We start from the raw sequence: 27,997 nt of genomic DNA on the forward strand, positions 1-27,997 counted from the left end.
AACATGAGCTTAAAAATATATAGTAAATTGGAGATTTCCTAAAATAGAAGGATTCTAGGATTTACAATGGTAAACAACTTTGCACAGGGACACTCACAGTATCTTAAATATGCTTCGCTGTGCTAAATTTATTTTTTCAGTGCTTCGGGAATACAGCTATTGCATAAGGAGGACAAGCACAGCCATAGTCTGAAAGGTAGTGGTTTCAGCACTGAACAATGATTGACTTCAGCACCACTATTCGCATCTGTGGAGATAAACCCTGTAGAAGGCGAGGATGCGGGTTGCTCCTGCCCACCGTGCCCAGCCTCACAGCTGCAGCCAGTTGTGACATTATTCTCCATTTCTGTAGCCTGCCCTGTTCATCACTGTGATGGAATATTCTTTTAACTCATTCTGTAAAATAAAATGTTATGAATTGTGTGATTGTTAAGATCAAGCAGGGTTTAGTTTTGTGATTTTGTTCTACTCAAGAGTCATGCAGCGACCTTTTCCTTGTGAAACAGTATTTCGAAGAGTGTTGATTCTGCGGCTCTGTTGGGAGGGCTCTTTTTACTGGCCATTCAGACTGATCACTTCTACCCTAGATCTTGCCAGTTATGCATTTCTGGGCAACATTTGACATGGGGAGGGAGCAAGTAGGATGCAGGGGAGGAAGGAAGAGCCGTGGAGACTAGCTACAGAGTCGAGTAACTCATGAAGGGTCACAGCTGTGTTCATCTCAGAGGCTTCTTCTGCTTAAATATGAAATACCAACTCTAGGTCTATTCCTAGAAGAACATTCTCCTCTAAATTATATGCAAAAACAGGTGAGGGCAGCAAAACAAACCGTAATCCAAGAGGAATTTCAGAGTTAGGAAATTCAGGAGAAATTAGGAACTGAGAAAGTTTTGCTCCAGTCTTCTGTGTGGTAGGAAATATTGTTTATCAGACGACTGTGTCAGGTTCAAACTGATGGTGACTGAAGATGAGAGCAGGGGCTGGAAGCTGGCAAACTGCCATTTCGAGATTGGCAGGTTGCTCCAAGGCCGAAGGGACTGAAACGATTCCTTCTTTCGGGTCAGCTGAGTAAAACCTCGCTCAGCTCTTCTCTTGACCTCTAAAATTAGTGATTTAAGTCGGATGTGTTTTTTACTAGGAGAGTTTAATTATCCCACTTGGCTGCTTATATTATCAAGTTCATTCAAAGATTGCCAAACACCTGACTTCATTGTGAGCTATGCAGATATTGCAACTGAAGAACAAATGAGGACTCTGTTAATCTCAAGATCTTATAATTTGATGAGTTGAAATTTTATTTAATTTAAGAATTCTTTAAACCACATAATTTTCATTCTTAGCCACTTAGTTTGGTTTATGTTGAGATGAGATGACTAATTCGAACCCCTGTTAATTTGAAGATGTGACGTGACATGGACTCGCTCTGGGTGCCCGGTCCTGGGTGCCCCTGTCACTTGCACTGTGTAACAGAGTCCTTGACACTTTGTGATGCAGGTGTCACATTATCCGTGCATCTCACCTTACTGTTCATGCATGATTAATTATTCCTTATTTCCGCTTCTTCATCTGTAAAATGGAGATAACTAGCCCATCTCAAAGGCTTATTTGAGAATTAAATGAGATCATTTATAGGAAGTGCTTAGAACAGTAGAGAGTAAGCACTCAATAATAAATGTAAGAGGTTAAAATCCACTATTTTGATAATCAGAACAGCCACATGAGATAGGCATGATTATTATTCCGATTTTAAATGGACAGGTAGCTCACACAGCTAGGAACTGGCGAAGCTGAGATGCAAACCTGCTTCCGTTTGGTTTCAGAGTCCAGTCCCTCAGCCGCACTCAAAGCGCTAAATAGCTGTTACATTTTTTTACTTTAACATTTTCCTGATTCTTTAACTGAACCCCCATTCCTGTCTTCACCGCCCTGGCTCCACTCTGGCCCATTTGCTCTTTGATTCAGTAGTGGTTTGTTTGTTTTCGAAGAAGATTTATCATGTTTAGATGGGGTGTTTCCTTTTAGGGCACAGTATCCGATTCTGAGCTTCTAACCCGCAGTGCCAGTCGCTAGGTGTGCCACAGGCAGTTTTAGTTGGAATAGTGAAATAGAACAATAAAGAACTCAAGTTTACAAATGCCCTTTTAAACGTAAGTTATAGCAGATTACAAGATTTTCCTAAAACAGTGTCCCATTCACTCTGTTACAAGCGTATGTGCTTTTTTGGGAGGGAAATCATAGTCCTGTGGGAATCTTACCCAAACCACAGACCCATGACCTGCCCAGGCCTGCAGGACAGTCTTCCAGGCTGGCCCTCGTGCTGGCCGGGTGGAAAGACAGAGAAGGGCCCAGCAAACTTACCCTCCCCAAGTCTTGGTGGAGGTTCTCCTTCTGACTGAACTGACCAGGAAGGGGACAGTGTTGACGTACCCGGACTCATCAGACACCCGTGAGGTGGGGACGGGACGGCAGGTCACTGCAGTCCTCCCACTGCATTGCTGCTCACCAGGTTCATTCATGGCTTCAGCTCGTTTTAGAAATACAGCATCAACGTCAATAACAAGAGCAGCAGGTTCAGGTGAGACTTGAATACCGAAAATACGGGGGATTTAGCAGCTGAGCTCCTGAAACGACGCTCTGAGAGGACTGATGGCTGAGATTCTGGTGCATGTTGCAGGAGGCGGTTTCTACCAGCTCAAGGGAAAAGGATGTTAATGAAAGCTTTGTATTCATGAAAACTGAGCAAGCAATCCAGAAAATGAGCCAAATTTTTTATGTTTCTGTTGTGCAAAAAGTTATGTTTTGTTGTGCAAAAGTTAACTGAAACTCACATGGTATCTAAGGCTTTTTATCCCGACCTCAGACCTTCTGAAATAAACTCCACTTGGCTTTACCTCAAAAAATGCTGTTTTAGACTTTTTTTTTTTACTTTTGAAAAGCATGTACCAAATATTGTGCTATCAGTTTGCAAATAAAATACTGTCTAAAAATTAATGACAAATTTGGTAGTTTTTAAAATAGGTGGCATTATAAATTGTATATCTGAGAATTATTTTGTGTTGGATGCACATGGAGGGGAAAAAAAGAGTTTTGTGGGCTGTTTTTTGATGTGGTCCATAAACTCCATATTACATCACTATATGTCACTATCAAGAGAATTTTCAACTAAGTTGTTCACTTCCTTCCACATTAGGCATTACAGAATAATGTAGAACATGAGAATTATGGAATAATTTAAAACAAATACAGTATTATTTTCTTGGCTGCTCTTCTTAATTTGTATGTGTTGTCCTGGAAGTCTTTCAGAGGAAAGTCAGTATTCACAGACTAATGTCTTTTCAGTGAAGATACATTGCGAGGGGGAGAGTGAGGCCAAGCAAAGATAAAACACTAAAATTTATGTAGCAACGTGGAGCTCTGCTTACATGAAAGGCAGGAGCCGAATGCAATCACCGATTTATGTGGCTCAAGGGAATAAAGGTGGGCATTCCTGAATTATTGGCCAACCTCTAGGAAATACAGGTTTCTTTTTTTTTCAGGAGTATATAAAAATATTTAGGAAAAAAATCATTTTTTGCAAGTGATAAAAAATATTAAGTTCTTAGGATGTTGCAATAAATAGCTGCGGTTCACGTAGAGAAAGTGTGTTTCGAATTTCAAGGAACAAAGCTCCCTTTGTCTTCTCCACTCCCTGTGGAAATTCTTGAGGGCTCAGCCCCAGTGCTGGTCAGGTAAGTCGGTGGCTGTTCTCCCAGGTCCTCAGCACGTGACTCACTCATCCACAGACAGACATGGGCTCTCATTGTCCAGGAGTGGACATTACTCTAGGCTTCATTCCTATTGAAACAAAAAAAAATGGTGACGGTACAGAAAGATCTCGCTTCATAAAGCTACGCTGCTGGCACATCCAAGTGATAAAAAACCCATTCATCTTTATTATTGTTCCAAGTATTGTTCCGTCTTTTTGCCTCCTTAGAGTCAGTCCTGATTCCTTGTAGACAAACTCTACCAATCTTTTTGCTCCTCTCCGTCCTGCCGTCCCTCACCCGCCCCAGGCCTGGTGGCCTCTCGCATGCTGGTCTCCTACCTGGGTTGCGCTCCTCCACGCATCCTCCATGCTTGCGCGGTCCCAGTGGTCTGCTGGGGTGGGATCCGTTGCCGACACCCGTGCCAGAGCCCTCAGTTGCCCCACGACCTCAGGCAGAGGACAGCCCCACGCGGGCCTCACTGCCTGGCCCCGACGTCCACGCCATCCCCAGCCCTGCCCTCCCCGTCCTCCGTGCTCCGCCTTCTCTGTAACACAGTTTTCTCTCCTCTCCTGTGATCTCTCCGTTTAGACTCCCTCCGAAGTCTCCCCCACCTCCTGTGGGCCCGTGGCCCTTGTCCCTGAGCCCACGTCCTGGGCTCATGCTGTTCCCGGCACCTCCACATTGTTTCGTAATTATTTGCGTCTGCCTCCTCTAGTAAATTAACTTTTTTGGGATCAGAACAATGTCATACCAATCCACCGGAACCAGAAGGGCTGAAAATATCTAGTTAAACCATTTTTTTTTTTTTTTTTGAGGAAGATTAGCCCTGAGCTAACTACTGCCCCCTGAGCTAACATCATGCCTATCTTCCTCTACTTTATATGTGGGACGCCTACCACAGCATGGTGTGCCAAGTGGTGCCACGTCCACACCCGGGATCCAAACCAGCGAAACCCGGGCCACCGAGAAGCGGAACGTGCGAACTTAACTGCTGCGCCACCGGGCTGGCCCCTAGTTAAACTATTTCTTAAAAAATGTTTTATTTGTCCAGAACCAAGGTACACAGACTTGAATTCTTGCAAAGAAGCCAGCTCTGCCTGTAAACTGAGTCAGGGGGTTTAGATGTACGTCAGTGCTTTTCCTATTCCTACACTTGGTCTGATGTGTGTTTGTTCCAGCATTTTTCCATTTATCCAGTTGTGTCTGAATGTGTAATATTCAGTTAAATTGCAAGGATGTACATGGCCCTGCAAAGGAGGTAGTCACCTAGTCTGGGGGTATTTGATATATTGGCTGTCCTTTCAAAACTTCTGATTTTAAGATATTTTCTCTTAAAATAAGCTTTTAAAATAGGGCAGACTCAATGAAGGATTTACTTATGGCTGCTTTTAAACACCACTCTTTTGTACCACATTTTTGTGTGCCTTAAAAACAGGGCCAAATCATAGCCTTCTGTGGAAAAGAAGCTAATCCTACCCAGCTTTTCCCTGAATATGGACAACCGCACGCAAAGGGAGGTGTTAATTGTGTTTTAAAAAATTTTATCAGTAGTTTCTATTCTAGGGTTGAGTTTCACATCTTTAGACATGTTTTCATTATCGTAATTAGGCTTTTAGGAAGATCATTTCCTGCTTTGTTTATTTATGTGTGCAACATGTATCTTTAGGAAAAATATTTCTCCCTATATTTATGGAACAATAGTGAAATCATGTTAAATTTATAAAAAATATTGTCTTCTAATACCCATAAAGGCCAAGCTGAAATTTTTGCAACTTCATTACTTAAGTCTGTGAATACCACCGTCATCCCACATCCCTGCTCTTTATGTCTTTATAAATTGCCCTAGTTCCCTTTTCTCAGAGATTACCCAGTGAGAACCCTGTGGGGATATCTGTAAGAGGTACTCAATACATTCTTTGTGGCAACTGCAATAATGATTTTCTTTGCTTGGTATGATATATTTGTATTTTTCCAAAAAGTAAAATTGCATATAGAATGATAAATGCCAATAGCAACCTCATAATTTGAGGATCTCCTTCCTAATAAAAAGGAAACATAAACATGAGCTTAAATTTTCCATAATGACTTTTTCCTGCTTTTTAAAAAGGTAATCTTGGTCTTTCTGAAAAATAATTGCTGCAAGCGATGACGAAGTTGTTCCCATTCATATAAAACGTGAAGTTTCCTCTTTGCCTAGAAGGACCATTTCTGTCATTAGAAGCCTTTCTAAAGGTGAAGTGCTGTTAATTGATCTGTATGTGCCGCTGACTTCCACCTCTACTCCGTTACGATCTCTTGATTTGGTGATACTGTGTGAAACATGCCATTTCTTCCCCTTTTTCTTCCTCTTCTCCATAAAGTTTATTGCCTTTGAAAGCTGATTATAACACTATTGCATAAATGTAAACGTTAATTACCCAGAAGGTGCTGAGGGTTTAGTCACAACCCCTCAGTTGAGAAACGGGGAGGAACTCCCTGCCTGCATGGTAGCTCAGTAGCTCAGCCCGGCTTTCGAGTCGTTTCTGACCTGGCTCTTTCTCGGTGCCTTTCTCCAAATGAACTGAGCTGTCAGGGCTCCCGCAGCCATTTCTGTTCCTTTCTCTCCTCTGCCTTTGCACCATCTGTTTCTTCCACCTGATGCATTTTCTCTGTTTTTGAGTTCAAATCCCATCCACATAGGTGGTGATTTTCTTGATACTTGCACGCTGGGGTGTCCTAAATAACTAGGTATTCTCTTCAATTTAGATGTCGAGTTGTGGGGGAAGATATCCTGGATCATTAGAATTCAGGGCATGTTTATCCATCACCAGGAAGGTTGAACCACAGAACCTAAGCTAGAATATGTCTTCATACTGAATCCATTTACTACTTTGTCAGTGTTTGATAAGTATGAATTGGACAGACGTGCTTTGCCAAGATATAGATGGTAGAATTGCTTTGATAGAGTAAAAGAAATACCAGTTGCTTCTCTGTGGAGACTTTGTTTTTTGTTTTGTTTGTTTGTTTGTTTGTTTTGGTGAGAGAGATTTGCACTGAGCTAACATCTGTTGCCAATCTTGTTCTTTTTTTCTTTTTGCTTGAAGAAGATTGTCACTGAGCTACCATCTGTGCCACTCTTCCTCTATTTTGGATGTGGGTCGCTGCTACAACATGGCTAATGATGGTGTATGTCTGCGCCTGAGATCTGAACCCATGAACCTGGGCTGTTGGAGTGGAGCATGCCAGACTTCACCACCATGCCATGGGCCGGCCCCTGTATTTTCTTAAGAGTAAGAAAGTTTAAGCAGGTGCAGGTAAAGTGTTGAAGTGTTTTAACCATGCAACTATTCTTAAAACTCTACCTAGAGGTTTTGCTGTCAAATTATTTTTTAGATAAAGCACAGCCAATAAGATAAAGGAAAATCTGTAAAACTTAATTTATCTTCCGGCAGGATTTTGTGGCCCCCTTAAAAAGTAAGGTGGGGGGACGGGAATTTTCAAAGCAGTTTCAGTCCTAATTTTTGACACAAAAAGAGCTGTGAGATTTTATACCTTAATTACTTCAATTTGAGAACTAATTTGTTATATTGTTAAATGTTGCCAGGCTCAAATTTCTTGAAATAAATGATCAAAATAAGAAGTGTAGTACAAGATAAAAAATTTTATTCTTTTTGATACTGCTGTCTTAAAAAAATGAGAGCTCTTTTGTGTGTGAAAAGTTAAAGAAAGAATAGCAAAATAATTATTAAGATGAGATATTAAATTTGCATAAATTATTTTGCAATAAGTATTTGACAGATGTTTACTGCATAAAGAGCTTGATTAATTTACTTTGGAATTTTGGCTAAATGAGGCAGCAGAAATCATAAATATTAAGCATTACAAAATTAAATTTTGTTAAAATGATGCTCAAAGTATAGTTGCATTTTCTCTTTTTCGAATGAATTATTGAGTAGTTCGAAAAGAATCACCTTATTGGCCACCGTAAGCCTTGCTGGTGTTACCTTTTCTTTTACTAAAGAAGATGCAGTTAGATACTCTGTGTACAAACTGTGAAATGGAAAGGATGTTTTCTGTAAAAGTTGAGAGATTCTGGTAAAGTTAATATTTTATAAAATATCTTGTTGTAATTGAAATTTAAAAGATTTCTGTTATAAGGTAAGAATAAAAAAATAAATTCCTCATCCATTAGATATTTAGCCATGCTTTCTCTTTGCCAGATGCTCGTAGACACTCAGGATGCAGAGATGAATTATAACTCTCCTTCCTGAGAGACTTGCGATGCAGGGAGTGTAAACAGACCTGTGGTCAAACTAATATGGTAGAAATCGTAAACGTTCTGCAGATGCATATATGAGACATAGTCAAAGCACAAAGATGGTGACCTCACTCTGCCCACACTTTGTGGTGGGTTCTACAGTATTTGTTATATATGCTATAATGTATTCATATATATGCGTATCTTTATAATTGCAAAAATCTGAGAACATATGCGAATGTATATATATATATATACATACATATTCATGCTTTTAATCAGTTTATGAATATCAGGCCATTAACATTTGTTTCGTGTTTTTCCTGTGCCCAAATCACTTCTTGATATTCGATTAAGTAAATGAGAAAGCACATCAATTCCGTTAAGCAAGGGAGTCTCTATTTTTGTCGGTTCCTAATGTGGCACACCAAATTGGTGTCATAATGGAGTGGAAAGCATCGAGGTGCCTTCCCAAAATATCTAAATTAAAGCCGAGGAATAATTTAACCAAGAAGGAGAATGTGACTACTGCAAATGTTCATAAAAAGAAAAGCACAGAACAGTTTTTCTATAGTAATCCACACCGTTAGTGATTATCAAGTGTCATCTTTGTCTGTTCCCTTCTTGTCAAAAGAACAATACTTAGAACTACATGTAATAATTTTCCATGCTCATCCATATTCATAAACACGAAGACACCCATATCAACATGATCATCCTACCTGTATTATACTTAAGATAGGGAAAATTTATTAATTTAATTATTTCTTGCTTTCCATACCAGCAACAGAGATGTCTCGCTAAGATGGTCATACCAACTGTGAGTGTGTACACACGTGTGTACACCCATCTGGGTGTGTACCAACCAGGATTTCCAGTTGAGAATGGCGATTAGCTGCTTCCCCATGGTTTCTAGATTTGCATGTATATTCAGTTTTTTTAAAAAGTATTGACCATTTCCATTACTAACTGTGAAACTTTGAATCCCACTAATGTTCCCTTTCCCATTAGAGAACCAGCACTGAGACTCTTAAATATCAAAGCAGAAAGCCCTAATTAAATAATATAAATCAGCATCAATGTGTCTTGATAAGAGAAGTGCTATGTGTGATCATTCCTCCTTTGCCTGCAGGCGTGATCCAGCTTTTGGTTATGTGCATGCATGTGTGTGTGGTTATTTCAGAATTTAAAAAAAATGACATTATTATGCTATATATCTGGATTTAGTAGGAAATGAAATAAAGCTTATATTGTCAGTTGAAATGAGTAATACTGAAAAACATCCAAAAATAGCCCTTGACATAAATTATAGCTAAGATAAAATGCTTGAGAGTGTTCAATTTATTTCATGGCCCTTGAATCTCCTGGAATTTAAATTATACATTAACCTGATAATAGTTAATTTAGGACAGAATAGAAACTAGATACCAATTATAATTTTTATATGTGCATGTTTAATCATTCAGCAGACACAGAGCTTCTTAATAAAATCTGAATCACAAAGATTTTTCCCCACTAGTTGTCCAGAGCAGGTGGACAATTTTCAGGGTCCAAAGCTGACATTCAGGCATTTACTCAACCAGCCAGCACCGTGGAGAGTTGAGAGTCTGACTCTGACCTGGCCTTTCCCCAAAATCAGCCCTAAAACTGTGGTTCTTCCTGGTGTAGGATGCAGCCCCGCCCCTCCCCTTCTCTGTCAGTCTGCCGTCTGTTCCACTGCTCATCCAGGACTTCAGACCAGTGTTGAGGGGGTCCCGGCACCTCTTCACATTCCAGCCAGTTCTTGAGAACCTGCCTCCTGCCCCCACACCTTTTATTTTCCCTCCACTGACATCTTGTCATGTTCCAGAGTACTCATCTCCTTCTGTAAGCCCCAAAGCATTCTCTTTGCCCTTTATTTCATTGGTTTCTCTCACATTCACTTCACTGAGTTGCACTTTGGGCCTTTGAAAGTATGTTCCCCATGACTCACGAAATGTACTTTCCTCTAAATTTTGTCTTTCAAAATCCCATCCAGCCTCAGACCCCATGCCAAGTCATGCCTTCCAGAAGTTTCCCCCATGGCTCTCCGCTTCTCTGGACACTCCCTAATTGCTGAAATATTTATTAGCAATACCGGCCATCTAGAACTCTGATATTGTCTCTATATCACATGTAACGTGATATTGTCTCTATAGTGTGTGTAACGTGTGATGTTGTCTCTACATCACCTGTAAACATGTGATCTTGTCTCTGCAACATGGACTCAGCTGTTTTAAGAGAAGGAACTGTGTCTTCTTCTTCTCTTGGTGTCCACATAGCACACAAAGAGACATGTCTGGTCCTCAGCACACAGTCATTTAAGGGGTAGATAACAGGTCATCATGAAGCTTTGTGTTGGGGCTTTTCAGTCGGGGCAGTTTGGCTCCCAGGGGCATTTGTGAATGTCTGAGGATGTTTTCGGTTGTCACAGTTGGAAGGGAGGTGCTGCTGGCATTTAATGAACAGGAGCTGGGATGCTTAAAATGTTCCGCAGTGCACAAGACGGCCACAGCACAGGGCTATCCCAACCCCACAGGTGCACGATCCTGGGTGAACAGGTCATCAAGGACCTCACATATTTCCTCAAGAAAGGGCCTCCAGGGTTCAGCCACGGACACCATCACATGCAGCCCCTTCTTTCCACTGCTTATGGGAAACCAAAGAAATGCCCCAGAGGTAGCTGAAGCCACTGGAAAACTGAGCTCTTTAAATCCCCATGTGGCCCCCACACAGTCAAATCAAGGGTCAACCGAGCTGTCACTGTGATTATCGGAGCAGGTAGGGACCACCTTGAGCCTTTGATGGCAGCTCGCTTCCTTCTTCCTAAGCTGCTCTGCTATCTGTGCTGCTCGCCAGCTCTGCCTTTTCTTACTGAATCTCCTTCCACAATAAGGTTTTTTGTTTTTGTCAATGTATTTTTTGATATTTAAATTTTAGTTACAACTAAGTGGCAAAGCTTTTGTAAATTTTATATTTTCAGTTGTGCATATTAACACATATTTCATATGCATTAAGATATGAAATCGAGAGACTGGCCCGGTTGCATAGTGGTTAAGTTCGAGCTCTGCTTTGGTGGCCCAGGGTTTGCAGGTTTGGGTCCCCCGTGTGAACCCAGCACTGCTCATCAGGCCATGCTGTGGCGGTGTCTAACATAAAATAGAGTAAGATTGGTACAGATGTTAGCTCAGGGACAATCTTCCTCACACACACACACAAAGAGATTAAGTTGAAGGAATTGTGGATAGGAAAGTTTGGGGGAAAAGTTTTGAAATATGGGAGAAAATTCTTTGAGATATTCTTACAGACATGAAATTATTTGGAATTTTACCCTATTGCAAAGAAAAAAAGTTATATTTTGAGTGTATTAAACAAATACTTTTTTCCCAGCTCTTCTCTGGACTGAAGAACAAATCAAAAGTGATTCCTCTTTTGGCTCATGGACTTTTCAACAAGTAATCAAGTTCCCGCCAGGATGTTTTGGAAGAGAAAGAACACAATTCTCTAAGAAACTGCAAATATGACATACATAGTTTTTATTAAGTTACACCTATTTTTGACAAATTCCAAAATAATTTATTATCTGAATATAATATTGATCAGTTTTCCTTCCTTTTAAGATTCTCTAGGGGCCAGCCTGTTGGCGCAGTAGTTAAGTGCCCATGTTTTGCTTTGGCAGCCCAGGGTTCGTGGGTTCAGATCCCAGGTGTGGACATGGCACCGCTTGGCAAAAGCCATGCTGTGGCAGGTGTCCCACATATAAAGTGAAGGAAGATGGGCACAGATGTTAGCTCAGGGCCAGTCTTCCTCAGGAAAAAAGAGGAGGATTGGCAGCAGTTTGCTCAGGGCTAATCTTCCTCAAAACAAAAACAGAAATAAAAACAGATTCTCTAAAAATAAAACAGGCATAGAGAATATATTCACTTTTTAAAAACTACTTGGTTTGGACTAGGAATCCTAGTCAATGTGCTTTTATTGCCATGTTTTTAAGACCTTTATTTCAATCCATATAAAACGTCCACATAATGTGGTCCTGGAAGCCCATTCATTGGTGAACTGAAAGGCCATCCAAATAAATAATAATCTGGGCTTACGCCTGTGCCTTGGAGAGGAAATATTTCTAGAAATAAGTGCGGTCTCCGCCTTCTCCTGCGACTCCCGTGGCAGTTTTATGGCTCCTCGCAGAGATCTGGCCCAGAAAAGCACGTCTCAACTGGGGGTGCGCCCTGCGAAACCCAAGTGAGTTGTGAAACAGCTAGAAAAGCCACAACTGCTGCTCCTGCTCTGCGGATTGCTTCAAGATGTTTGTTATAAACTTTCACGACTTTTGCTTTTATTTTCTTATTCATTCATTCAGCACATGTTTACTGAGAACATACCGGGTACCAGCCACTAGTCTTAAGTGCCAGTTACTGGTGAGCCCAGAGGATGTCCTTCCTGTTTGACAGAGTCAGTTACAGTCAGATCAGAACCAAATAACCTTACAAATAAGCACACTCATTTGTTCTTTCAGAAAATATGCCTTCAGTGCCTCCTGTGTTCTGGACCAGTCCTAGGCCTGGAGGATATGGTGCCCGAACTCAGGAGGCGTACATTCTGGCATGCAAATAAGAAAGTCAGCAAAAAGTTAAAAAAACTAGATAGATGTTGTCTTGATGGGTGGTACTGGGAAAAACCTGAAGCTCTACACTGCATAGAACACTGGGGAGGGGTAACGTGCTCAGAGACACGGCGGTCAGGGCTGGCCTCTCCAGGGGCTGTCTGGACAGAGGTCTGAACTAAGAGGAGGATGAGCCCTGAGAGGAGGACCCCAGGCAGGGAGTGCCTGACGTGTTGGTTGGAGCAGCGGAGGGAAGGGGCGAGGGACAGCGGTGGAGACCAGGTGGGAGAGAGAGGAGCCCATCTTGTACGTGGCCAGCAGCTTTGGTTGTTGCAAAGTGTGGAAGGGGCTTCGTATGTATAAAGCGGGAGCCCAAACTAACCTGGGGGGTTAGGGGAGACTGCTTTGGGGACTGAATTGTGTCCCCCAAATTCATATGTTGAAGCAGCCGTATTTGGAGATCGGGCCTTTTAAGAGGTGATAAGGTTAAATGAGGTCAGAGGCAGGGCCCTAATCCGACAGGACTGCTGTCTTTAGAACAGGAAGAGTCGCCGGGGTCCGTGCACGCAGGAAAACGGCCTGTGACACACACACAGCGAGAAGGCAGCCGGCCATCTGCAGCCAGGGAGAGGCTTCAGGAGGAACCAACCTGCCCACACCTTGATTGGGACGTCCAGCCTCCAGAACCGTGGGAAAATATATTCCCATTGATTAGCCACCAGTCTTCGGTGTTTCATTATGGAAGCAAAGAGGACTAATATAGCTTCCCTGTGGAGGTGGCCTTTGTGCTGCAACCTCAGGATGAACAGGAGCTAACCGCTGGAAGTGAACATGAGGGAGCAGTGTGTCCAAAGGCTCCATGTTTGGAGAGCTCACAGCCTGTCTGGGAATCTGAAGGAAAGCCCATTGGCTGAACCTCGTCAACAAAGATGAGAGGCACGTGGAGAGATGAAAGAGGGTGAGGCCCGTCAGATCATCGGAGGTCTGGTGAGCTCTGTGGAGGATTTTGGTCTTTACCTTAAAGGTGCCAACGTGATCAGCTTTGCAGTTTTAAACTTCACCCAGCTGTGGAGAATTGGAGTAGGGAAAGAGTGGGTTCCGGGAGACCTGCTCCAGAGGTCCCAGCACAGTGAAGTGGCCTGGACTGGGATCCTGGCAATGAAGGTGGAGAGAAGCAGATTCATTTTTACAGGTGAAGTCGACAGGACAAGGATTACTCCCACATTTCTTGGTTTTGCAGATGGAAGGAAGTTGATACCATTCCTGAGCAGGGGAACACTGAACTCATAATTTTATCCTCAAACCTGACTAGTTCCATTTTAGACATAGTGAATTTGAGATGCTTCTAAAACATCCAAGTGCAGAATCTGTCTGTGGATGACTCCGTTGCTCAGAGAACAGACGGAAGCTGGAGATATAAACTTGGGGGTCCCCAGCGTGTATGTAGTAATTGAAACCTGCTACAGGGTAAGTTCTCTATAGACGGGGATTCTGTCTGTTCACTCATGGATCCCGGGTGTGGAATGGTGCTGACACAGGAGGCACCCAATCCGTATTTGTTCAATGAATGAATGAATGAGTGAACGGATTCCCCAGGGAGAGAATTTAATGTGAAAAGAGAAGTATTCTAGACGAATGAAACCTTGAGAAATGCCAACATTTATAGGCTGGGTAGAAGAGAGCGAATTACGGAGAAACAGGAAAGTCAGAGAGGGGAGGAAAATCCGTCCAGTCTGAGCTCCAGGAAGCCAGGGGAGGAGCGTGTGAAGAAGAGGGGTAAGTCCATCCTCCGGGGTGAGTGGCATGCCATAGCAAGCCTCACACAGGAGTGAACACCTCGGGCCCTGCACTAGACAGGTGGTACACAGTGGATTTATTTATCACTCTTGTCAACCTTTCACTCAAAGAAGATTTGACTTACGTGTGAGATTCACCTCAGATAATAGTCTCTTAGAACCAGCTTTGAAAGGAAATCTCTGACACATTCCTAGCCTGGGCGTGCATATAATTACATCATCCTTCTTTGCATTAAATTATCACAATGACAGTTCCGAAAAAAGTACTCAAGTCCTAGAACACCAGCCGGGCTTCTTGATGGTCCCCTCCCTGGATGGAGGCCCACCCGCTGTCTGCCCTCCTCCACCCTCCCTGGCTTTGGTGGCTCTGCACTTCCCTCACTCTGCCAACTGGAGGCAGAGCCACGTGGTGAGTCATAGTTACGACCTGGAGGAGCAGTAAAAAATCATTTCACCAACTGTATACCTTCTAAAAAGGAAAAGATAGGCTGATTAAAAGAAAAAAGTGATATTGTGGTGCAGATTGCGATTAATCTCCAGGGTTGTGAGCAGAGTTTCTCTAATCCTCCTTGTTCTCTCCCAGGTTGCCTGCCCCGCCCAGGAGCTGTGGGACCCCCGGGGCCCCTCCCTCACAGTCAGGAGCGTGGTTCTCTTATGGCTAAACGGGGGTCACAGCTCTCCATGTCGAGGTCAAGGCTGCTCAGCCGAAGTCCCGCCTCCCTCTCATCTGAACGGGCTCCTGCGGGAGGTGCATGACCCACTCCACTTTGAGGTGTTTTTATCTGCAGGGGAATGAGTCAGGAGGAGTCACTAACTAGGCCTCGGTTTAAATCTTAGCTGCAGCCTGTAAATATTTAGTTTGAGGAGTCCCTCTCCCTTTCCTCTCTGCTTTATTTTTCCTCAACACACTTCACCTACTTGACTTTTTTTTGTATGTTTGTTACTTTGTTTGGTCTTGGTCACTCTTCCCTCGAGAGATAATCCACACGAGAACAGGAAGATCGTCTCTCCTATTTGCTGCATTCCCCATCCCAAGACCAGGCCTGACATTCTGTAGGTGCTCAGTGATATTCACAGCATGGATGCTTAAAGCCTGATGGCAGGAGGCAGATGTAAAAATGCTGGCTGAGTTTGCAGTTTAGTATGAGATGCAATCCCTGATATCAGGGCACTCATTTGGAGTCCAGGCAAACATTTTGGCTTCCTCACATTGCTAACTGACCTCTAGGCTCCACACTGGATGTTTCCACACCAAGATCTAACAGGCACTTTAGACCTAAGGTCTCCCAAACGCCATCCTTTCTCTTCCCGCCCCCCCCCCGCCCCAACCCTCACACCTCTCCTTAAGGCCTTGTCTTTGAAAGAAGCATCACCACCCATCTGCACATTCGAGTTATAAAACTCTTCTCTCTCCTTCAGATATCCAGCCAGTCACCAAATTCTATCGATTCTGTCCCTGCACTGTCTTCGATATCCACTTCCAAACCACTTGGCCGCTGGCCTGGTTCATAGGAAAGCCTTCTTTCCCAATAGTTGCAGTGGCCTCCTGAGGACTCTGGGCTTCTCGTCTCTTCTCTCATCTAGTCCCCATTCCACATGGTCAGCTGAGACTCGCTGAAGTAGGATAACAATGAACCGATGTGAATATTACTAGTCAGTCAGCGAGCATTAGTTGATTCCTGTTCTGTGCCACTCTAGGCTCAAGGAGTGTAGTTCAGGCCCTTACAGTTGGGCGTGAGACCAGACACACTCATGCATGGGCTTCTCAGAGCCCTCAGGCTTCTTGTTTACAGTAGAATAAAACTGAATCCCGGAAGGTGATACTCCCAAACTCTAGCCTTTCCAGCTTCTTTCCAGAGCATTCCCAAGACCCAAGCAGACGCCTGCACGGCTGCCCCGCTGTCTGTGGAGGGGCATGCACTTCGTCCCCGGTTGCCGTGTTTGGTCTCATTCCTCCAGCTGCAGTGACTTCCTCTTTGGCTTTACACGTGTGGTGAGTCCCCATTCGTTCTTGAAGCCCAGCTCGAAGGCGAGCTCGCCTGTGAGTCCCGCCTGCAGTGCGGCAGAATCGAGCCTGAGCTTTTGCTCACGGAGGCCACCATCCCTCTCTGCCAGCGTGTGCATCTGCTGGTAGACTCAGCATGTTGTGCTCCTGCTGAGTCCATTTGTTGGTTTAAGGCCTCTTATGGCTAAGTCTTAATTCCCTCCTACTCTCCTCTTTGAGATTTCAAGTTCATATCAAACAGTGCATTTCTGAGGAGTTCCCAGAGCCTCTCAGGTTGCTCTGTGAAGTGCCAGCTGTGACTGTGCAGGGACACAGTAGCTGTTGTCCTCTTTCCTCTAAGTTCTCGTCTCTGAGCCGCAGCAATGGTGGGTTGACAGCCCGTTTGGTGGGAAGTGTCAACGCGGTCTTCAAAGCTCCCGGGGACATGGTCCTCGCTGAACCACAGGAGCCTTCCCAGAGTGCCCTGCGTGGGTAGAGGGGCTCAGAACTCTGCTTGCCCCTCCTCCTTGGGGGTGGCTCAGAGGAGGCTTGTTGCTTGCCCACTTCATGCCCAATGTTGTGTGGTTACAGAGGGACGATAGAAATCTCTTTTTGTGATAAATGTGGATGGTGGTAGCCTCGGGTATTGTTCGATAGCTACTGTGCTTTCACTAATGGCCATCAGATTCAGAGCTTAATTGTCAACTGGTAGATGTCAGAACGCCTTCATACGCTGGCTAATTTCCGTCAGTTTCTCAATGATATCTGCTAACGTCAAGGCAGCTCAAAAATAGCAAAAGCTCCATTTCCCCGTAATATCCTGAGGATCATATTCATGGGCACCGGGGAGTCTGGGCAATAAATCTGATGGATTTTTACCATCATCTTTAGAATAAATAAGTTAATGCTAGAAACAGTTTTCTAACAGGAGATAATAAAGGAAATGGGCAAACAAAATAAATGTTATGAAGAGAAAAAATACAGCTCTGGGAGCACATTAATTGCTTTTGTAAATTAGATGGAACTTTTTAAATGTAGGCAACAGTTTTAAATTAGACAATTTAGCTAAATAACATAGTATTTGTTCCTATCATTAAATAGTCGTCTTTCGACTTGGGGCCAAAATTGATATTTAAATATGTTTTATGACAAAGAAGCTCCTGCTAACTTATTTACTAGTGAACGTTTCTTTAAATGGCCTGGGGTGAGTGTGTGATTCAGCCCCACAGCGGCCAGTTCCAGGCAGGTGCTCGCGGGGTGGGTGTGGAGGGTGAGCTTCGTCCCAGTGCCTACAGGTGAGGTCACTGAAGAACCACCAGTGTTGTAGCCACAGAACAGCCATGTCTGGCTGTGTTCACCATACAGCCTGTTCCCAGTCCCCCCCAGTCCCTTGGGGTCTGGCTTTCCCGCAGACTTTGGCTGGTAGTCACAGAGATGGTCTTCTGCGCTGGGGGCTCCCAAGAAATGTCTGCCCTTTGGTTGTTACAAACACTTTTGTGGGACTGGGTTCAGACAAGACCCTGAGGCACAGGATAAGAAGAGGAAGGAGCAGAGGAGCTGAAATCAGCTCCCGCCCTCACATAACGTGAGCCTCCTGGTCCCTCCCTAACAGGCAAAGAGGGTGGACCCCCTCCTGGCCGGGGCCCTGCACCAATTCAATAACCTGTCGTTTACGAGGGCATTTTCTTCCCAATGAAAATTGTCTATATTTAGGGTGTATGGTGTGATGTTTCGATACACGTACACACAGTGAAATGAATAGAGTCAGAGCTGATGAACACCCATCTCCTCACATAGTTGCTTTTGTGTGAGAGTGTATGTGAGTGTGTGTGAGTGTGAGTGTGTGTGGTGAGAGCACCTGAGATGCACTGTCTTAGCAAATTTCGAGTATTCAGTCCTGTGTTATTAATTATAGTCCACACCGTACATTAGACTCTAGCACTTAACGCATCCTGCATAACCACTTACTTTGAAACATAGACACATCTAAATAAAAAAGGAAGTAATTTCTAAGATGACCTTTATAAAATATCTTAAAAATAATATTTGGTTTTGTGCTATGGTATTTTAATGATAATTAGATAATCTAGTACTATGAAATTCTAATGATATTCTCATACTAACTGAGTTCTTGAAAAGGGTAATTATTTCACAATATCTGAATATTCTGATAGTGTCTCAATTTTTCATCTGTCTCAAGAAATTTTATATCTTAAAAAGTAACTCTCCTATATAATATATTGAAATTCGAGAGTTCATGATTCATGTTTGCTGTTGTAATTGTGTCTGTTTCGAGGCTGTGAGAATTCCTGTGCCGTTTGTTAAGGATGAAATGCGATGAGAGCATTTGCCCCATAGCATCAGAGTCCACGTTCAGAAACATGATATTTGTGGGTATCATAGACAACATAATGTGGCTGATTTTATGAGTTTGTAAATTTTTGAAGAGTCTGTGCATACTTTCACATTGAATACTTTTACTTCATCTGATTTATTACAGATTAAAAGATAGCTGATGAGCTTATTTTAATGTTCTCACACATCAGTTCTCAAACTTAAAATTTTTGTGTTCTTAAACTTTCCACATCCTTTCTGATCTTTTATTTAATGGAACTATTTTTTTTATAACATATGTAGACATATTTAAAGAAAATAAATTCCATTTTTATAATTTATAACAATAATTTTATGAATGTCACCTAAATAAATGGAATGCCTAAAGAACTTCTGCATGATGTTAAAATATCAGGAAGCTGTAATACCTGGGATTTGATATAAACATAAAGATAACTACATATTACTATTTGGAAGAAAGACCTAAAACTTACAGGAAGTGATATAAAGAATCAGTCGTAGGAAAAAAAATCCTAAGTTGGATTTAGAGAACCAGATCAGGTCAAACACAGGTCAAGGCCTCCTTTCCCATAGACCCTCTGGGGGTATAGTTCCCGTTATATTTTACATTTTAATACAGTCTTTCTGCTTGTGGATTATTTTAGCTCTATTATTAAAATCATGTTTCACTTCTAAATTTGTAATTTTGAAAGCTTTGCAGCAATGCCCTATGCAGATTTCTTTAGGGAAAATAGTAATAATAATAACAAGGTGGTGAAATACAATTATTCTTTTAGGACTGCGTCTCTAAAGGCTGAGTATAAAATAGTGAGATTCAAGAACACATATGTTTTAATAAGACAGTGGGAGTTGGTCTAAATGATAGTCACTATAATAAACTTGCCATTTACTCCATTGATATGCTTTTGTGCAAAACTATTTTAGAGCTCTTCTTGGGGATTTCCTTTCTAACAACTCATGAGCCCATAAAAAATTTCTCACATGTTAGAGTTGCATCTTATTCTTAAGCCAGACGTCATTGCCCACCTTAATGACTTATGTTTATCATGAGGGACCTTGAATGACTTCTACAGCCTCCTGAAATAAAATTCATCCTTTTAGCTGTGAAGGAAATTAAAAAGTGACTTTGAAATACTTACGTGGCTTTTCATGAGAATAAATGTACACTGAGAATAAATAAATGTACAATAAATAAATGTACAATGAGAATAAATGTGACTGATTAGTAAAGGGAATCACTTTTCTGGAGGCGGAAGGCATGTATGTGCGGTCACGTTTTTATCTGTGTATTTACTTGTGAATGAACATCCACAGCAGCAGGAAAAACCAATCTTAGCACTGAGCAGGCGTTACCCATTTTCCTCTTCCTGTTTCAAGGCCTTTGCTCAGTCATGGTCACTAGGCTTTTGCGATGCCACAGGCAGAGGGTGTGACCCTCACTGGAGGCGTCTCCGTGGTCTTTAATTGTTAGCCTCAGCAGAAGCCTTACTTTCTATAAATTAATCTTGGACACTGCGTTTTGTAAGGGCCAGGTCTACGGCCACGAGATCAAGTTTATTGTCACCTCGTTGTGACGTGGATCAGACCATGTCTGTCTGCCTCACTAGTGTGTGGCTGTCACTGCACCCGATATACAGTCACTGTTGTGACCACTGGTCAGTGGTCAGTCACTGTTGGTTGAGTGGATGTCGGATGTTGGATACACACTTTGTTGTGTTTAGGTTTCCTAACATTTCAGAGACATGTTCAACTTTGGGAGACAAGAGTGAAATTGTGTTTTAACAAAGGCAGTCTTGAGAGAAGAGACCACAGCGTGCTCATTCATGAAACATGGAAACCTCTTAGTCTCCCAGTGCGTCTTGGGGCAGCCGTTTCAATGCACCTGTGCATCCGATCATCACGGTGTGTACTGAGCACCTGCTGCCAGCCAGCGAGCGCTCCAGGATGGGAGTGGGCTGCACGGAGCTCCCTCGGCGTCTGCATTCAGTGGGGGATGCTGACTCCCGGAAGAGGGAATTTGTCTGCGAGCACTGCTTCTTATTACTGACAGCGTTGGACTGATATCCCAAACCGAGTGTCATGGGCTCTCACTGGCCCAGCTTGATGAACTTCGCCAGCCGTGTCACAGACGGCAGTGCTGGTTGTCTGTTCTGAGCAAATCATGACGGTTTGGGTGCCTAACACCTGGCGTTCTTTCAAGGACATGTAATGGTCTGCCTAGGAGGAATGGTTGACCGCCTGAATTTTCCAGGCATTACCAGATAATGTGTTAACTGGGAGACCGTTCTTGGGTGACAAACACTTTTAGAAATAACCCCTGTGAAGTGTCAGTATAGGAACGCTCATTTTTGGTACAATCTGTAATAAAGGCTGCAGGCTGTGGGGCTCTGTATCTTAGCACTAGCCTCACATTTAAAGGGTGATGGGCATGCACCACCCAAGTCTTTAATTTAGAGTTCCTCTCCACGAGGCTGCCTCTGGATATGTTAACATCCATTTAAGTGACAGCAATAAAAACCAGGTGAATACTTCTGTTTATGTATTCTTGAATGAGTTCCCCTAAAAGCATGAAAAATATTCCTAGGACTAAGGAGGCATTTGGAAGATGCCTTTGCTTTTGAAGGCCATTTGTTTCGTGGGTAGTCACTCCACTCTCACAGTCCGGTGGCCCCTGCAGTAGCTGGAGTCCTGCCTTGGAGTCTTCCTGTGGCCTCGCGTGACTCTCTCCCTCTCAGTCAGATGTCATGCCAGTCGTCAGCCATACCTTCCAGAGGGCAGAGACCGCGTTCCAGATGTGCACCCCTCGCACCCCCCACGGCCGCCCCAAAGCATCCCTGGTGCCTTGTGCACGGGGCACCCTGTGCTTTTACGAACCGGCTCTGGTGAAGAGCTGTGCAGAGCCTCTTTTCCTCGCCTGGTGTTGCTAAAAATGGCCCTCGAGTGGCGTTCCTGAGAAACCTCCGTTGGCCACGTGACCGGCGGCGCAGCCCCAGCCTTGCTGCTCCACAGCCTCTGCTGCCCGTTCCCGTCAGCGCTGGTGGCGTCAGCAGAAGCTGCCCTCTCTTGCTGTTCCTTCAGTTGGAGATTCTTCGGGAACTAAGCCAGGGCTCGAGCCTCTTCCCTTCTGCTCCTTCTTGCCGTCTTATTTGAAATCCTTTCACATACTTGGGGGGGACCCAGACAAGGAAGGACAGAAAGAGGACCGTTTCTCCAACTCCCTGGACCAGCCCCAGTCAGGCCTGCTTCCCTAAGCTTGTCTTCTATCAGTTGCTCTTTTTGTGTTGAAATGTAAAACATCCCAGCTTTGTTTTCTAAAAATAGCTCCTAAGAAATAGTTCAAACATGGATGTAAAATGCAGCCAGTGGGGCAAAAAGACACTCCTGGGATCAGCAGAGAGTATTCAGTCATTCATTCACTTATTCCTTCATTCGGGAACTACTGAGCATCTACTGTTGTTTGGGATCTGTGGGGCTACAGAGATGAACAAACATACCTGAACCCCCTTAAAACGTGAAGCCTAGAGGCAGAAGTGTCATCTTGCTGTGAAGCAGCAGGAGTCTGAGGCCACACAGAGTTTTACACCCTACTGGGCTAGGTTTTCTGATGGAGAGTGCGGTTCTTTCTTCGCTCTGAGCAGCCTGTGGAAGACTGGATGGTCCCTTTTCCCCAAAGATGCAGCACACTGGGGTGGACACAGCGGCGGGACCTCTGCGGACATCAGCACCCCTGGTGGGTCCAGCTTCCTGGAGTGACCCCACTCAGAAGCCCCTCTCTCCTGGGCTGCTCTGAGGGCATCTGAAACTTCCTCAGAAACGGCAAACAACAGAACAACATCCAGTTAGCTGTAGATCGGCTGTGTACCAGCAATACCAGTGAGGGGAGGTAGATATTTGCCAGTGAAAACCCGGGTCCTGAATGCCGGAGCCAATTTAGGACTCAAGGCCTGGTCCTTGTGGCTCCACCGCCATGTGCATTTTAAAGCCATCACTCTGTGGTGTCCTGAGAAGGTGGCCTCTCTTCTTGGCAGTGGTGGCCCGGTGGCCCTGTGTGGGTCGCTGTCACAGGCTCCTGTCTCTCTGGTGACTTCCTCACTTCCTCCAGCACTCCTCAGACCTGCACACGGACGGGACAGCCACGTGCTACTCCCTCAGCTCCATGTCCAAACCCCTCCAGAGCTGGCAGCAGCTTCCAGAGCTCCCACGGCACCTCCTCAAGGACGGACCCCCTCGACTCGGGCCTCCTGGCTGGATGCCGTAAGGTCTGCCACCACTGCGCAGTCCTGAAGGACATGCCGGAGTCCTCCCTCCCTGTGTCCGAGACACGAGCTCCACTCTGGGCAAGTGCTGAGTCAGCGGTGCTGCCGACCCAAAGCCTGTCAGCCTGGCACCCAAGGCAGGGCTCCCTTCATGCCACCATTCGGCCTCCGGGGGGCCTCGGTCCTATACTAAGGGACTTTTGAGTCACCGTGTCAGCTCCCTGCAGTTTCCCTGTCTCCTCCACGTCTTTTTACCTGTAAGCGCAGCTCACTGAGCCTTCTGGTAACTTGCCGCTTAAATCTGCTGTAGAATGGATGCTTCTTCATGTCGTATCTACAGCGAGAGGTCAGACTCCAGGGAAGAATTCCTCTGTGTCCACGTAGGCCTCTGAACCCACTGAGTTAACTGTTGCCCGTCTGGGGAGGCTGTTCCTACCCCACGGCTCTCAGCCACGTCAGGTGACTGTGCTGCTGGTCTGTGAAATAAGTGAGTGGAAAAGGGTGTTTTCTTTTCTCTTTGCCCTCATAGACTCTAGGCAAGGTTTGAGCATGTAATTTTCTTCAACTTTTTTCTTATTTAGCCATTTTTCAGCTGGGAAAGTTTCCTTCTTCAAGGAAACCATGATCAAACCAGGGTGGAGTGACGTGATATTGGGAGTGACTCATAATTGCTATTGTCATGAAACTCCTGCAAATGTAAACCAGCCAGGGTCGTAGAGATCGTTGTGTCTGGTCTTCTTATTTTCAGGTTGGGAAAATGTCGACTTGGAGATTAAGGGATTTCTTCACAGTCCCAGCGGGAGTGGGCCCAGGGCCGGTGAGACCCCACTGGTCTCTCCATAGCCTTTCTCTCTCTCCACGGGTTTCTGCTCCTTCTTAGAAAGAATCTGGTCTGTCTGTTAAGTGAGTGTGGCTTTCACATTTAAACGTGCGAGTAGCGTGGTTATTCTCCTGTGGGGGAGCATCCCGCTGGGGACGAGCAGCCGAGTAGGGACTGTATGAATTCAGAAGCCAGACGGTCATGACCCGTCACTCGTGGTCGTTTTCCAGCTCTGTGGTGTGGACGAGCTGCTCAATCCCTCTGGCCTTCAGTTTTTCATAAAATGGAGACGTTGTACTCACTACGGAGTGAGGGTTAAATGAGTTAATACTGTGTCGTGCCTAGAACAGCGCCTGGTCATGGCGACTGTCCAGTAGGGGACGTGCACAGTGGTTCTCAGAGGCTGTCTTCCCCTCTATCAGAAGCAGGGAACTTCTTTCCTTTATGCTTAAAATAATGACTTTTTGTTGTATTGCCGTTATTTTAGGTTTTTGACAAATCTTACCAAGTTAGTTTGTAAATAGGGGAAAGATGTGCATTTGATTTCCGTGTTTGTTTATCCTGATCTGATTCCCTGCATTGAGTGGTAAGAAGGGCGCAGATGGTGACGGAGTTTAAGTGTCAAAGGCTAGCCTTTCCTGGAGATGACCTTAGGTCGCCTGCTGCAGATTCACCTGGGGGCTGTCTGCCAAGGAAGACTCCTGGGCCCCATCCCAGACCCAGGGAATAAGCACCTGGCGCTGAAGGGGCTCAGGCACCTCCATTTTCTGACAAACTCCAAATGCGATTTTTAGACACTCTAATTTTTGAGAACCACTGATATAGATGAATCATCCTAAATGCCAGATTACTCAACCTAAAATATTACTTTAATCCTGCTATTTCCTTGTTTAAATAACCATCAGTGGTTCTCACTAATCTCCAGTTTGGCAGGGAGAGACATCCGCCATCAGGTGGTGAGAGTCTGCCTGTCCGGTCTTGTGGCCCCAAAGAGTCCAGGTCCTAACAGCCAGAATCTGGAATAGGGAGCCCCTTAAGGCCAAGCGGCTCCGCAGATGTGCTTAAGTTACGGCTCTCAAAACGGGGCAATTATCCTGGAGATAGGAGATTACCCGTACCCAGACGGGCGCCCACGTGGTCACAGGGTCCTCGTAGGAGGGAAGCAGGGGAGTCAGAGTTGGTCCATGAAGACCCAGCTGGAGTGACAGCAGGGAGGGCTGCAGGGCCAAAGAGGGCTGGAGAGCAAAGGAAATGGTCTCCTTGCAGCCCAGAGGGACCAGCCCTGAGGACACTGTGGCTGCGGCCCAGGGAGACTGAGCCTGGACATCTGACCTCAGAACTGGGGGATACGGGATTTGTGCTGTTTTGAGCCAGTAGATTTGTGGCAACTTGTTCAAGCAGTGACGGGAAAAGCTCACCTTCCTCTTCTGCCAGTGCTCCCTTCAGACTCAGCTCCACCCAACGTCCTTGCCCTTTCCCTGAACTGGCCTTGAGCTTTCCCATCTCCACGCTCTGCTCACTCCCCACCCGCCTTCCTGTTCTCCTTCTGTCTGTAGTTCACAGACTGTTCAAAGTCCTGAATACGTCCTCTCTCCTATTTGCCTAAAAGTCTTCCTTGGTCGTCCCAGCCAGGACTGACTGTCCTGTCTCTGAAGTTCTGAGGCGATCAGGTTCTGCGCAGTTTATGCTTCCAGTCATGAAAATCTCCATCCAGGACGGTTAAGGACAAGATCTCTCAGCTCAGATGCCTGGGTGTGAATCCTGATTCCACCACAGCTGCCTTGGAGGCATTTCTTAAACTCTCAGTGTCTTCACTGGGATCATCCACAGGGTTGTGAAGTTGAGAGATGCTCCATTTAAAAGGGTGTTGGCACAGGCGCTGGATCAGGTCAGGACTCTGCATGTGCTGGTGATCCTGTGAGTATTGGTCAGCATGTCTCTGATTATTGTCTTGAAGACCTGTTCAATCATGCTGTTTACATTTTTTTAATTAGTTAATTTAATTTAATTTTTTTTCTGAGGAAGATTAGCCCTGAGCTAACATCTGCCACCAATCCTCCTCTTTTTTCCTGAGGAAGACTGGCCCCGAGCTAACACCCGTGCCCATTTTCCTCTACTTTATATGTGGGACGCCTGCCACAGCGTGGTTTGCCAAGCAGTGCATAGGTCCACACCCAGGATCTGAACTGGCGAACCCTGGGCCACTGAAGCAGAACATGCAAACTTAACCACTGCACCACCGGGCTAACCCCTCAGGTTGTTTAAATTTTAATGGGTTTGTGTTTCTGTTTCCCTGTCTGTTAAGTCCATGAAAGTAACTGCAATAATAAGTATAACAACAACAATAACAGTAACAATAGTGAAGTCCTAGAATGAAAGGAGCATGGGGTTTGGGCAGAGTTCATTTCAGGTCTAGCTTCACAATCTACTGGCTATCTGAAAATAAAATAGAGTTTCTTCACCTTAAAATGAGAATAATAATGGTATTTACCTCTTGAAATTGATTTCAGGATTAAATTAGATGATAGATTTTAAAGTTTTCTCACAGTGCATGTTAACCCTTGTTAGTGGTAATTATACTTAATCTTGTTTTTACTTGTTCTTCTATAATATAAATCTTGATACACCTGTATGTATTACTTTATGTATGGCAATAATATGAGAAATGGGAGAAAGAAAATTGAATATATATCTAATGTGTAAGGTCATGCTTTGCTGTCACATGTTACAGAATATGAGTGCCACAGGCTCTTGGGCTTGCTGTCAGAGCGAAGCTCAAACCACAGGTGTGCAGGAGACACCTGAAGCTGCCTGGGGGACTCCTCCCACCCCCTCCATCCTTTCTCACTCCCTCCCTCCTCTCCTTCCTTTCTTCCTTCTCTTTCATTTCATATGATTTGTATCAATAGTTTGGTATTTTAAGTACTTTGAACACATTAGATTTTGGAACCATTTTTGCAAAAAGAAAACCAAAAAGCAAACCTGTGATCCAGTGCATCACCATTCATCATTAGCTTCCCTTTACAACCCTTCAGGCTATTTTAGTGCTGAAGAGCTCTCCTATCCCAGCTAATCTGAATTCATTTTTCAAATGAGAGTTCATGAGCTGCTATGCTAAAATTAAGGTCTGTTACATCTTCTGCACTTCCTTTGTCTGCTAATGTTGTAATATGATTTCTGAGTAATTGAGTTTCTTTTGACATGATTTCTTATGTAGAAGGTCACTTATTTGGAAGTCTTTTATCTCTATACATGTTATATATTTCATGTAGATATTTCCTCCCTGGTTGTCCTCTAATTATTTTAGAGAGACTTGGAATTACTCATTTTTATTTAAGCCATATAAAATAGCTCCATATCACCAAAGAAATATGATACAGAATTATAGGAAAAATTGGTACTAATGACTGCTTTTGTTCTTAGAAGCAAGAAGGGAAAATAAACTAATTTCTGTTAAAAAAAAAAAAGAATAAGTATGCTTAAATGTGCTAAGTAGATGCTCAGAACTCGCCCCTTGTCATTTAGTATTTTTAAAGCAAAGCAAGATTTACCTCCTCTTCTTTTTCCTTTGGCCTCTTTTATTCAAAGAGACTTAATTTTGTAAATAATTTAGGAGATTAAACTTACCTAAAAGGCGACCGGGAACCTCCCCACGGCCTGTGGGGAAAGCTGATCTTCATGTGTTCTTCCTGAGATACAAAGAGGCGATGGCAGCCATCTGCAGGCACCTGGAATCTTCGCCCAGGAGCCCAGGGCCTTGGGAAAGTGTCCATTTTGCTTTAAGGAGATATTCTGACTCTGGATTCACACACACCCCACGAGTGGGTTTAAAATGTGAAGTGGAGACTTGGTTCGACCAAGTGGAAAACTCTTGCTCAGAGGAGAGATTTAGGCCCCTGCTCCTCCCGGGCCACCATGCAGGAACCCAGGCCGAGAAGCAAGCCGTGCTGAACGAGGCCGGCACCACCTGTGGTCTTGGTGACTGGTTTACTCTGTCACCAAGCCACAGCCCACGCTTGACCAAGTCCATCTGTGCCCTCTCGGGGTGGGTCTCTCCCAGTTGAAAAGAGGCGTTTGAAGTCAAATGGAAAATATCTTGTTTAGCTCACCGTAGGCTCCAGAGCAGAAACACAGCTGTGTTCTACCTCACAACATGGCAGCTTTAGGGAAGGGAAACAACTGGGT

The 27,997-nt window shown here is 44.3% G+C and overlaps 1 protein-coding gene and 1 long non-coding RNA gene across 15 annotated transcripts in view; one reads left to right on the forward strand and one right to left on the reverse strand.

The window, feature by feature from the left end:
• The window catches only part of KCNQ5 (potassium voltage-gated channel subfamily Q member 5), a 470,944-nt gene that overhangs the window by 63,633 nt on the left and 379,314 nt on the right, over nucleotides 1-27,997 (forward strand). The window lies entirely within an intron of this gene.
• On the reverse strand, nucleotides 1,272-27,983 carry LOC138919582 (uncharacterized). Its single transcript, XR_011429834.1, has 2 exons — nucleotides 27,440-27,983; nucleotides 1,272-3,834 (listed from the first exon to the last, which is right to left on the reverse strand). It is a non-coding gene; the product is annotated as an uncharacterized lncRNA (long non-coding RNA).

Source organism: Equus caballus, chromosome 20 (assembly GCF_041296265.1).
Source record: "Equus caballus isolate H_3958 breed thoroughbred chromosome 20, TB-T2T, whole genome shotgun sequence".
Lineage (NCBI taxonomy): Eukaryota > Metazoa > Chordata > Mammalia > Perissodactyla > Equidae > Equus > Equus caballus.